Raw genomic sequence first — 12,563 nt, 5'->3', positions numbered from 1 at the left:
CCTTTTCCTTTTCCATCTCTGGGCGTGGTCTCACTCAATTATTTGACATGATCTCTGCCAAGGATCTCTTTTTACATTGGCACTTTGCTTGAGCTGGCTCTGCGTGCTGAATCGTCTGGCTCCACAAATGAAGTCCTACGTAGCAAGGACAATTCACAGCCAAAAAGGGGGGCGGGGAGGAAGAGGGAGGTGGCGTATTGCGTAAAATCCAGTCCCCCTCTTCTCTCCCCCTACCAAGATGAGCCAGGAAGGACAGAGGCAAGGCCCTTGGCAGGAGCTCGCAGATGCCCTGATAAGCCGGGTTCTGAGCAGGCACCCGAGGAGAGGCCTCGGCCTGCAGTAAGGGGACCGCGTCCGACACCGGATAGCAGCCCTTTGTGGAGGCGGAGGATTCAAATATCTGGACTGTGACTTTTCACATAAATACATCAGTGAGCTGAAGAGTAGCCACGTAGACGGAGAAGACTTGTTTCTGCGCCTGAGCACATTTTAATTCAGACCAATTAGAATCCGACGTAAACTACTTCTTCCCCCAGAGCATTGCGCATTCATATCCAAGGGCTATTTTCTCCAGGCAGGTGCTAAACACCATTCCTATATTAATTTCCATTCATTTCTCTACATAGTCTATTTTTTTTCCTCCAGAATTTCAATCCAGCAGCTGAAGCCTATGCGTGTCTAGGACAAGCATCGTCTTAAGCTGAAATGCATATTAGACAAGCTGAGGAGCCTGGAAATCTTATGTCAAGTATTAGGTGATGTATGTATTGGAATAGTTTGTTTTTGTTACTTGCTAGGTTCGTATTACGTAATTCTATTATGAAAGAGAAAAGACCCCTTTTTATCAGATACAAAGAAAAGCAGTTTTAAATGTTTATATCCTGCTTTCCAATAACAACTGCATCTTTTCATGAAACCATCAAATGGCATTATAACTGTAATCATATGGAAGGTGTTTTCCATGTACAGCATTCTTCTAGACCCTGTGGGGGCTCAGCTTCTTTTATCTGTAAAAAAAATCTCCCTTGCAGCTTCAGCAGAGAGCTGCAAGGGAGAAGATATGAGGCATTTCTTCCTATTATTTAAGTATTTCTAAGTAATATTAGTATTAGCTTCCATGAGAAAACAGAGTTGTCTTTTGTGGTCATCAGTTCCCAGATGAAGAAGGGATTTTCTAGGAAGGTGTTGAGTTTTTCAGGGTTTAACATCCTGATTGCAAGTCGGATATGCTCCCCCATCAAGATCCAAACTCTCCTGGGAAGTCAGGACCCTGCATTGCTCTGGCTTCACTCGGGCTTTACAATCCACCTAGGGTGGACAGTGACTGATGGGATTTGTTCTCAGAGCTATCCAAAGACTCTATCCAAAGACCCTGCTGTCACAACTTTTCTCATTAGATTGTGCCAGTGGAATTCAGGATTATACTGATTTTACATGGTTTGAGAAGAGGCATAAGGAGATAAAAATTACACTGACTTTCCTACTTGGGATGTCGTGTACAATCTATCCTCTTGCGCACAAAGGGAATAAAAGTATCTATCTATCTATCTATCTATCTATCTATCTATCTATCTCTATATCTTCACCTCCTCTCTCTACATTCCAATCCCTATGTTGGATTTTTCCTGAAGGCCAGACTTCTGGAGAGCATTAAGAGAAAATTATACTAATATCCACTTGCACAGACTTTCATGTATATTAATAGACCAGACATTTAGCAGAAGCCACAATCCCACTAACTGACACTCCTTACCTCTGTGCCAGCCCCACCCTCAAAGCCACCTCTCTCTGGGAGCTCCAAGAGAAAAGGGTTTGAGGAGAGAATGATGTCTCCTTACACAACACTTGTCATTGCTGCACAAGGATGGAAATTCAGCCAGAATGGTGACTGCTTCTCCTGTGTTTTATTGGATTTTCTTTTGGTCTCAGCTATTTTCTTTTAAAAGTGGGAAATCACCTTGTGGCTTTCCGAGTGTACATTAAGGATACTGCAAATGCCCTTCAGACTGCCACAGGTTTAACTTTTTCTGCACATCTGAAGAGCTCTGGATAAGCATCTGAGCTGTAGGAGTGGAGAGGCTGTGTGATCTCTCAGCCCAGCCCCTGCCCTCCAGCCCCACTGCGGGTCAGACACAAACCAGAACTATACTGAAGGTAATATCTGAGCCTTGAGGTTTGACCAGGGAATCTACCTGAAATGATGACACAGTGTGGGACATCTCACATTATGTCAGACTAATAATAATTTTGCAAAGATAAAAGGTGGACTCCCCAAGCAGTCGCAGGGCAGTCCAGAGGATTTGTTCTGTAATGATGCTGGGCAGAGTCAGCCAAGAGCTGTAGATGTAGAAAAGGATGACTGAGTATCTGCCTGCTGGTCTTATGTTGATGCTCATAGCCTTGTGGGCAGAGCAGGGTAGTGGGAAGATATGTTGAGTGTGGAGTCACTCCAACCCATTTTGAATCTCAGCTTAGCTACCTACTGACTTAGGGAAGTTAAACTCCTTGGGCTTTGAATCTCTCATATGCAGTAGTTACCACCCATTTCATAAGGTTGCTGAGATAATATAGAATGAGTGCTTAGCATGTTAGATATGCCCTGTCAAAAAGGCACACTACTGAAAAAATAAAAGTAAAAAACACAAAAACACACTACTACCTATTTTCTAGGTTTCTTGTAATCATTAAGTGGGATTATTGTGTTAGTTTTTCATTGCTGTAACAAAATGCCTAAGGTAAACAGCTTAAGGGAGGAAAGATTTATTTTGGTTCACAGTCTCACATGTTTCAGTGTATGGTCAAGCACCAGTGGCTCACAACTGTATTCTTTTTTAAAATTTTATTTTCTTGTAAAGATGCTGTATAGAGGGGTTACAGTTACATGAATAAGTTAGTGAGTACATTTCTTGTCTAGCATTGTTACCCCCTCCTTTATTTTTTCTTTGTTTATTGTAAAAAATGTTATACAGAGGGGTTACAGTTACATGAGTAGAGTAATGAGTATATTTCGTAGCTAGCATTGTTACCTCCTCTCACAACTGTATTCTTAACTATTCAGGAGCCTAAAATCTGAAGATTGCAGTTCAAAGACAGCCTGGCAGGAAAGTCTGTGAGGCTCTTATCTCGAATTAACCACCAAGAAGTTGGAAGTAGATCAGTGGCTCGAGTGGTAGAATGCTAACTTTGATTAAATGAGCTCAGGAACAGCACTGAATTCAAGCCCCAGGACTGACACAAAAGCAAAACAAATTGAAAGTCTCAGTGTATGATCAGCTGGCTCTATTATTTTGGGCCTGAGAGGAGGTGGAATATCATGGTGACAGGAACATTTGTAGTGGAGGCTGTTCATCTCTAGCCAGGAAGCAAGGATGAGAAAGAAGAAAGGCTGGAATAAGATACATCCTCCAACACATGCTCTTGGTGAACTAACTTCCTCCAGCAAGCCCTTACTCCTAACACTGCCACCACCTCCTAAAAATGCCATCAGATTAGGAATCCATCTTTGGTAATCCTTCATGATCCAATCACTTCCCACAGCCCCACCTCAGAACACCTCACTGGTAACTAAGTCTTCCACACGTGAGCCTTCATAGAGGATACTTACTTCCAAACCATCCAACAACACAGCCCTTGATTCACGTGTCTCCATTCCTCACCCTCCTTCCTGTCATGGTTTTACTCATTATCTCTGCGGACTCAACTTGTTTTGTTTTTAGAGGTCACATGCAAATGTGATCATGTGGAATTTTTTTACTTTATCTTAACATGAATCTTTCAGGTCCGTCTATGTCATGGCAAGTGGCAAGACTGAATAATATTCCATGGTGTTCACAGACTATGGATTTTTTTCACTTATTCATTGTTCATTAGACACTGTATTTGATTGTAGTGAACACTATGGAAGTGTGTACACATGAAGGATAAATAAGTCTGGAAATCTAATGCACTACATAAGCACTAGACTTAATAATATCATGTTCTATTTGGGATTTTTGCCCAAAAGACTAAGTTTTCAGAACTCTTGTCCTCCCTAAACAGGCTGACCTTGTAAGATTATGAATATTCTAGAAATATATATCAAAACATCATATTGTATACCTTAAATATATATACAATAAAATGGAGGAAGGAAGACAGTGCAGTCATTATAGCTAATATGCATTAAGTAAAAAAATCAACTATGTAGCTTGAAGGTAGGAACAGGAGGGAGAAGATGAGGGAGAATGATAGAAGGGGTGACATTGACCAAGAAGCATTGCACTCATAACCTGACTTATGGAATTGTAATCCTTTTGTACAATTACTTAATAATAATTTTTTAATTAATAAAACAAAATAAAAACTACATGAGATAATATAGAGCACATAACTCATATTTGATCAATCTAAGGTAGCAATGATTACTTTATAAAATATAAAATATTATTACTACTATTTGTATTTTGCAGCTCCTGTCATACAATTGCCAAACTATTCTCCTAGGCAAATATTTAGGGCTCAGTCATAATTCTAAAGGCCTCCCACCTTGAAATAAATATAATCTTTATTTGTAAGGATTCATAGACTCAAATGGCCCAGCCTTAGTATCAGTCAGCTCGGAAACTGCTAAATCAGCCCACTGTTCTGAATGTGGTTAAGTGGGTCACTTATCAGGAACACCTTACCTGTTCATAGGACACCTGTCCAACCTGGCACACGTTCATAGCATAGATTCACATGAGCACCTCATCACATGCCTTATGGTTAAGTGCCTTGGCTGCATGGAATTGACTGAAATAGTGTCAGTGGAATACTTCTCAAAGTCATGACAACTTCCATCCCACGGCAAGCAACTACATTTCCTCTAAAGTGTCCTGACTCAAAGAAACTAATCAATAGCTTTGTCCCTCAACTGTTCATTGTTGTAGAATTCCCATTAGCTGTGTTTCTAACAAGAAAGAGTTTGAATCCATTCAGTATTTCCAAGAAGGTGGGAAACAGGGTGGGGCAAGATGGAAGGAAGAGTGCAGAGGAACAAGGGGGAAGCTGAGAAAAGGAAGAGATCAAATAATTGCATTGCATATTTAATGAAGGATAAGATGACAAAGTCAGACAACCTGTATCCCATGTCATGCTGGTCCATTTGCACAGTGTACTGGAACATCTATCTTTGGTTGTGCTACAAATGAGGAGGAAAATAATTTTCCCTGTCAACCAGCTTCCTATATCATTCAGCCTCTTTGACTAAACAAACTAGAGCTGCCCCTTGGTCTGCCAAAACACAGTCTAGGGACAGTGCAGCTCTAAGTCTTCCTGGGCTCAACACTCCACATAAAGCAAGTGGTCTTGCCCTTATGCTTACTTTAACGTGCGCAGAGATCCTGGAAACACATCTGCTATAAGCAAATATTAGTGTCCCTGAGATTTGCAAGACTCAAAAGTCTTGGTGCCATGATCCTCAGATCTCAGCCTCCTGAATAGCTAGGATTATAGGATGAGCCACTGACACCTGGTAAGTCCAACCTTGGCTTTACTTCCTTCAGGTCTTTATTCAATAAGAAAACTCACAAGGCATTTTTCATTCAATTCAGAAAAAAGTGGCCTCTGCAGGTGAAAGCCAGGCAAGCAATCTGGCTTCCTGAAAAGAAGTTCTTCAGTCACCAGTCCCCACAACCACACATAGCAACCGTGACTGCTCAGAAACCTAATGCAGAAGATATGGCAAATGGAATTATAACAAAATTCCACTTTTAAAGGTTCAGTAAAAACACCATAGATTCAAGAACGCTTGATTTCTTCATTTCTCTGTCACTATGTATAAGCCACAGCGAGACTCTTTGGCTTAAAACAACAAGGACTGTGCTGGTTCACAAGTCAGCAATGTAGACTTCCAGGCTTTGTCTAGGTGTCAGTAGCCATCCTGTAGCCACATTCAGTGGCGGGTTGACTGGGTCTCAGACAAGAGTGAAACTGGGGCAGCAGTCTGTCCTTTCTGCAACTGCTCTCTCCATCAGTGTGGCATGCTAGTTTTTGTTTGTTTGTTTGTTTCTTGCTTCTATTTTTGTTTTTGTTTTGTACTGGGGATGGAACCAAGGGTTTTTCTACTTCTTGAGTCATGTTCCCAGCCCTTTCAGTTTTTTGGTTTGTTTATCAGATAATCTCCCTCTAATATCAGAGAAGCTGGGCTTACCCAACTGGGCCTGGCATACTTACATAGATGCTCAGGGCTCCCACGGGGGGGGGGGGGCCCGAGGGGAATCTGAGAACAATCAGCCTATTTGCTCCATTTCCTTCTGCCACATTCTATTCTTCTAGTCAAATCACATGTCCAACTCAGTCAGATTAAAGGGAGGGGAGTACACAGAGATGCCCATTGCAGCTACCAGCCAATGGTGTACTTACTAGTCCATTAGGGAGCTAATAGTCTACCTGTTCATTAGTTTTCTTTTTCTAGGTGCATTCTGCTAAGATTAATGGCAAATAAGATTAAATTACTCGAAATCAAGTTTAATAAATCACTGAAGAAATACATGTCATATTCCCAAAATGTAAGAAGCATGTGGATAATTAGAAGCAAAATGTGTCACACTTAGAAAAGACAAACTGAAGGGCCCAACCTTTTTCTTAAATATTTTCCAATATTATAGCATTGTATCAGAACTTTCAGAAACAAGCATATATTCTTCTCATGAACACTTATATTTCTTTACCAAACATTTACACATCCATCAACAGAAAGATTGAGGAATAGTTTTCCAGACTTCTACTGGAAGCCAGAGCCTGCAGATGTGAAATAAAACAAAGTATCTACTGGCTAAGATTTTTTTTCACATTCACAAACAATAGTCTCCTTCTCCCTACTCAGTTTCCAGACCCTCTTCTCCTGTCATGGGATTAGTTAGATTTCCAGAAGAGAGATAAGATTGTTATTTCTCTCTAATGTCACAGCTGGAGGACGGTAATCCAGGGTAAATGCCTCTGCTACATGTAAACACCTGGGGCCCAGGAGCTTTCCGGCTTATTGCTCTTGCCCCCATGGTCAATAAAAGAGTCTTTCCTTTAGAAGGCCCATATTTATGCTGAGGAACACAACCAAAGCTCCATCCAGTCAGAGTTGGAGCCCAGAGTCCTCCAACTCACAATGGAAAGTGTAGATTGATTTCAAATGCCATCTATCATAGCCAATCAAAGATATTTAAATTCAGATGACACTATTTGTGGGATAAGATCCTTTCTTTTCCAATACTGGGGCTTGAACCCAGAACCTCATGCTTGATTAGCTAGCCCTCTACCATGCCTCTAGTTGGTTTTATAGATAATGTCTCATGCTAGTTCAGGCCAGCCTCTAACTTAGATCTTCCTAGTTCACCTACTGAGTAGCTGGGGTTACAGATGTGAACTACCATGTCCATCTATGTTGTGAGGATAGTAAAAGTTGAGAAGAAAGGTCGGGGGTGGGGCTTCAAACATACTAGAATAACTTTTGGTAGAGGTAGTTTGTTAAAAAAAATCCAAATCCTCAAAATTGTGCAATAAGTTTGACCTATCTATTTGACTTCTAGCACTCCAGCCTACAAAAGCAGTCATAGTTATGTGTAAATATTTGGCTATAAATTTTCTACAGCTGTGAATAAGCTAAATAAATAATACCCACATGAAGCTCTAGAACAATAACACAATAATATGTCTATAATGTCCCAAGTGAACAAAGTCCAGTGGAAATAGTCTGTAACATAATACTCCTTTTGTAGATCCAAATCATAAATATTTCGTGTACTTCTTTGCTATAAGTACAACTGAATTATTTTTTTAATTCATGTGGAAAAGAATATTTGAGTATACAAGAACTATTGATTCGCTATACAACTTGAAGGTGGGGATGGGAGGAACAAACTAGGAGAGAGCAAGGGAAAGGGTGACTTTGTCCAAAAAGAAATATACTCTTTTTTACTGAATTTTTATGGTAAAGGTGATTACAGAGGTGCTATGTAACTGTACCCCTCTGGTTGACACCTTCACAGTGTTCCTCAGCACAGTTCTGGGTCTCATCCCCACTTCAGCTATTCAAGTGGTGAAGGCATGAGGATCACAATTTGAGGCCAGCCCAAGCAAAAGTTTAGTGGAGAAACCTTATCTCAAAAACAAGCTAAGAACCCAAAGGGCTGGGGCAGGGGGTGTCACTCAGGTGATTCAGGACAAAGTATGCACAAGGCCCTGGGTTCAACCCTCAATACCAACAGAATTGTCAGAGTTACAGTTAAAATATTACATTCCCCCAGTGCTCTATTTAGAATGAGATGTAAAGCAACAGAAGGCACTAATAATATATTTTCTTAGAGAGCTCATATCAAACCTGTCCTATTAAAATATCAGGCAGTTCTGGGTGCTGGTGACTCATGCTTGTTGTCCTAGCTACTCAGGAAACTGAGATCTTAGGATCATGGTTCAAAGCCAGCCTGGACAGAAAAATCCATGAGAGTCTTATCTCTAATTAACTACCAAAAAAGCCAGGAATAGAGCTGTGGCTCAAGGGATAAAGTGCTAGCCTTGAGCACAAAAGCTCAGGGGTAGCGCCAAGGCCCTGAGTTCAAGGTTCAGAACTGTCACACACACGCATGCACACACACACACACACACACACACACACACACACACATATGTTTATATAAGCAAGAAGGTATATTCCCACTGAATTAATACATCTCTATGGTATAGCCCAAAGAAGCACATGTGTCAATGGCTCTCACCAAAATGTAAATCTGAGCACACATCTCTCCCTACAGGTTTCTTTCTGCCCCTTCACTGCCTGCCTAAGGAATAGGTCTTGATTTCATTACTTGGTGGTGACATAGGAATCCTTTGTCCAAGATACATGTTTTCTATTGGTCCTTGCAGATACATGTTAACTAATTGATTGGCTCTGCTTTTGACTATACACCATCACGTCAGGACATCTATACAGCTTAGATATGAAATAATAAAGTATTTGCCTAATAACTATGAATATTTTACCAAGAATGTACACAAATGCTCATAGTTAGAATTGAAATTTGTCTTCTAGATGTGAAAATACAAGCAAAGAGCCCTTCCCTCCCCTTCCTCCTCTCCCTCTTTACTATTTGAGCGAGTGTGTTCAGTACAGCACTAGCTCAAAGAGGCAGATTTAATAAAGATCACTCTCAGAAGAGAGTTGTTCCTAAAAACTAACAAAAGGACATTAATACGGGGACTATTATTATCTTCTTACTTTGAGCATTAAGAGTCATTCTTTAATACTCAGTGAGACTAACTAAAATATACATACAGTGCAGTGGCTAGATAGCCTGAACCAACCTGACAGGCACAGAAATACACACACACCCTCCCCATCCACCCTCCCCGCTTCTCCTCAAGTGTTGGGGGAAAGGGGCCCTGTATAATTTCTCAGAGCTCTGAGAGTTTGCAGCATGCCTCAGCTTTCCATGCAGCAACAGCCTTTCTCTTGTGCAGAGGTGCCCATCTTATTTGTGACAAGTAAATTAGGAACAGGTGTAGCTAGAGGCAGAAAATCTTTCAAGGTTTGCAGGAAGATTGGCAAACATGCCAGCAACCTGTCCATCCTGACCTGTAATTACATTATCTCCCCCTCTAAGTTCTCAGCTCCCCGGTTTGCCCCTTCCCGCCAAGCTTATTCTTCGCCTCCTCTTGAAAGGCCTGAGTGAAACTGCTACTGCACCTCACATTGAATATTGATGCCCGGCTGAAGGGTGGTTTCCATGGCTGGCCTTGCACCTGTCAAGAATGCATATTTCATCTCTAACCCCTTTAACTCCCTTTGAGTGGAAAATGGCTGACCATCTCAATGCTATAATTCAAAAAACTGATGGAGGAAAGCCTCACACCTCGTTAACAGTGCTGGGTAGATTAAATGATTACTGAAAGTGAATATTGAAATATTTCAAGACTCAGCAGGATTCCCAGGGCTATGTGGAATAATTCAGGCCACCTCAGTTACCAGCCTTCAGGCTTCCAGCCCCACCCCCAACGTCTACAAATCAACATCACCCATGGCCCCTAGGCCTATGCTCTTAATTATACAACAAATATTTACTGGGAGAGACTCTGTGCAGCTCATGAATGTCCTAGGCTCTATGGGGATTTCTCTCCAGGTCCTTCATAGTTCCCTTGTCATCTGTCTGGTGTTAAATAAATAAAAATGCAACACGAGCTAACACTGAGCTCTTGCTGCTTGCTGGTTGATGGCTGATTTCTTTTATTTAGCTAAACATGCAATTTTTCTAGTTTCCACCAGAGGGTTCACCTTACACACTCAGCTCCAGCTCTGGTCCACGTGGATAGCACAAGACACAATCCAGGCAAGGGTTGGAGGAAGAGAAGGAAGCCTGTTGGAATCACTAAAAGCATCTTCACTTCCTGTCTGTGCCTGCATGGCTGTGTGGGAGAATGGTGGAATTACTAGTGCATATTGTTGCCCAAGTCATTGTCACGATGTCATTCAATGTTTATTGAACACCTACCATAGGCCAGAATGTGCACTACTTGGTTTACTTTTGTCTTTAATGAAGAATGATCTGTCATGGGTACTTTATGTGAAGGGTGGCCTAATAAAATGCACTGAAATACATTTGTCTTAACAGGTAAAATAAGCCTTTCCCTCTAATCTTGTTGATCACTATCTAATTGTCTTATAAAAGCATATTTCCTGTTAGTAATATCATTATAAAGTAATTACATGCAGAAAAAAACTCTGCTTTAATGAGCTGGTAAGAGAGATGCAGGAGAAAATGTTAAAATGATTTCCTTGGAGGTAATGTATTGAATATACCTATACATTTCAAAGGCCTTACCTTCTCATTCATTTGTTGAATTGTCCACAAGCACCCAGTGTTGTCTGATGATTTGGGGAGGGGGAGGCGGGGGACTTATATATTATGAGACTAGGTCCAAAATAGAGACTTCTGGGAGTAATGACTACCTAGTCATGGGCTGGAAAGTGACCACCAGGACTAGGGTGTGGGCATGAATTATCAAGGCCTCCCAGCCCAAGATTGGAGGAGATCACGGTTAGTTTTATTTGATTGACAAAGGCCATTGACAGACCTGATTGCTTTGACAAATGAGCAAATCAGTAATGGTTAATTTGACATCTGATACATTCTTTAAGAGGAAGGAGAGAAGAAGGAAATGGATGAACAGCAAAGAAGTTGCCATGTCTTGAAGGAAAAACAACCAAGAATTACTAGCATCAGTCAGCTCAGGTAATTCACTGACTCATTCATCATTCACTCATGACAACGGAGATGAGGAGAATTCCTTCTGTTTTATTCTGTTGGAAAGAGTCTCCTCAGCTGCTTGGAAAGCTCTGCATGTGCACAGCTCTATTGCCCCCCATCCTTAAAAACGAAAGAGTACATGTAGAAATTAAGCAAAGCCATGATGTGATTTTTTTAGATGATTGATAAACAATGCTTATACAGGTTAACAAACCCGAATTGTGCACTATGATAGACTTCTACACAATCCTCCATGATTTAACATCTGAAGTTTTGAATACTCAGCTGTGGAGTTGGCTGGAACTGGGTAGCCCCAGAAGCTTGGAAGTCTCTCACAAGCCACTACCTGCATCTATGGGCTCCAGAGTCCTGCCTGCTACATAAGAAACTGACTCGTGCATCCAAGGGTGTCTTACCCCTGCCTTTTACAACCATGCCTTATGCTCCATCTGGAACAAAATGAAGCTCCTGTGTCCCCCTAAATGCAAACAGACATTCTTCGCTGAGCTCTGAGATGACTCAGTGTCTGTCTGGCCTGCACACCTCACCAGACCAGGTTCTTCAACCTACAGCTGCCCGCTTTGACAATGGGGCCCAGGTTAAAGCTCACAGTATTCCCTGCAATTGCCAAAGGTAGAGGGTGGTCCAGGAAGAGACTGTGTCCTAGAGAAGTTTCAGGCACTATTCATCTGTCTGCATCCCAGATCCTCTTCCTAGATGCAGACCCTTTGCTGGTTCCTGCTCCATAATACCCACCTTGCTCTCAGACCTTGGACTGAGTGTGGTATGGTCCCCCGTCTTATCTTAAATGTAAGAGAACAGCCTATCACCTTTGGTCCTGCTATGGGAGCAATCCTTGCCTGCGTCTGGGGCTTGGATCCTTCTGTGCCCTGGAGAAGGGAACAGAGGCTTGAAGGCTGCAGACCCAGGAGTTAGGCAGCAAGACTGTTAGCCTCCAGATTTCTGTTCATACATCATAGAAGCAAAAGTTGGATTGGGTTCTAGTCCTCAGCTTTAGGTGCTCATAAAAATCACCTGGAAAGTTCCTGAAAGTCCTTATACCTGGACCCGTACAGACCACTTCAATCAGAACCTCTGGGGGTGAGGCCTGAATCTGTGGCTAAAACTGTCTCAGAAACCCTGGCCTGGAAGATCCGTAAGGCTCCCACCTCGAATGTTTGCCATTCTGTGCCAGGGCCCCAGAGGACGGTGGGCCCTCCTTTATCTCCTATCTCTTCCCTCTAATAAGGGGATCCAGGAAAGAAGATGCACTTACAGTAAATGGAATCAAGCAAATGAAAATGTCTCAGC

The sequence above is a fragment of the Dipodomys ordii genome, unplaced genomic scaffold (genome assembly GCF_000151885.1).
Source record: "Dipodomys ordii isolate 6190 unplaced genomic scaffold, Dord_2.0 Scaffold197, whole genome shotgun sequence".
Classification (NCBI taxonomy): Eukaryota; Metazoa; Chordata; class Mammalia; order Rodentia; family Heteromyidae; genus Dipodomys; species Dipodomys ordii.
This window is presented reverse-complemented; position numbering follows the sequence as displayed.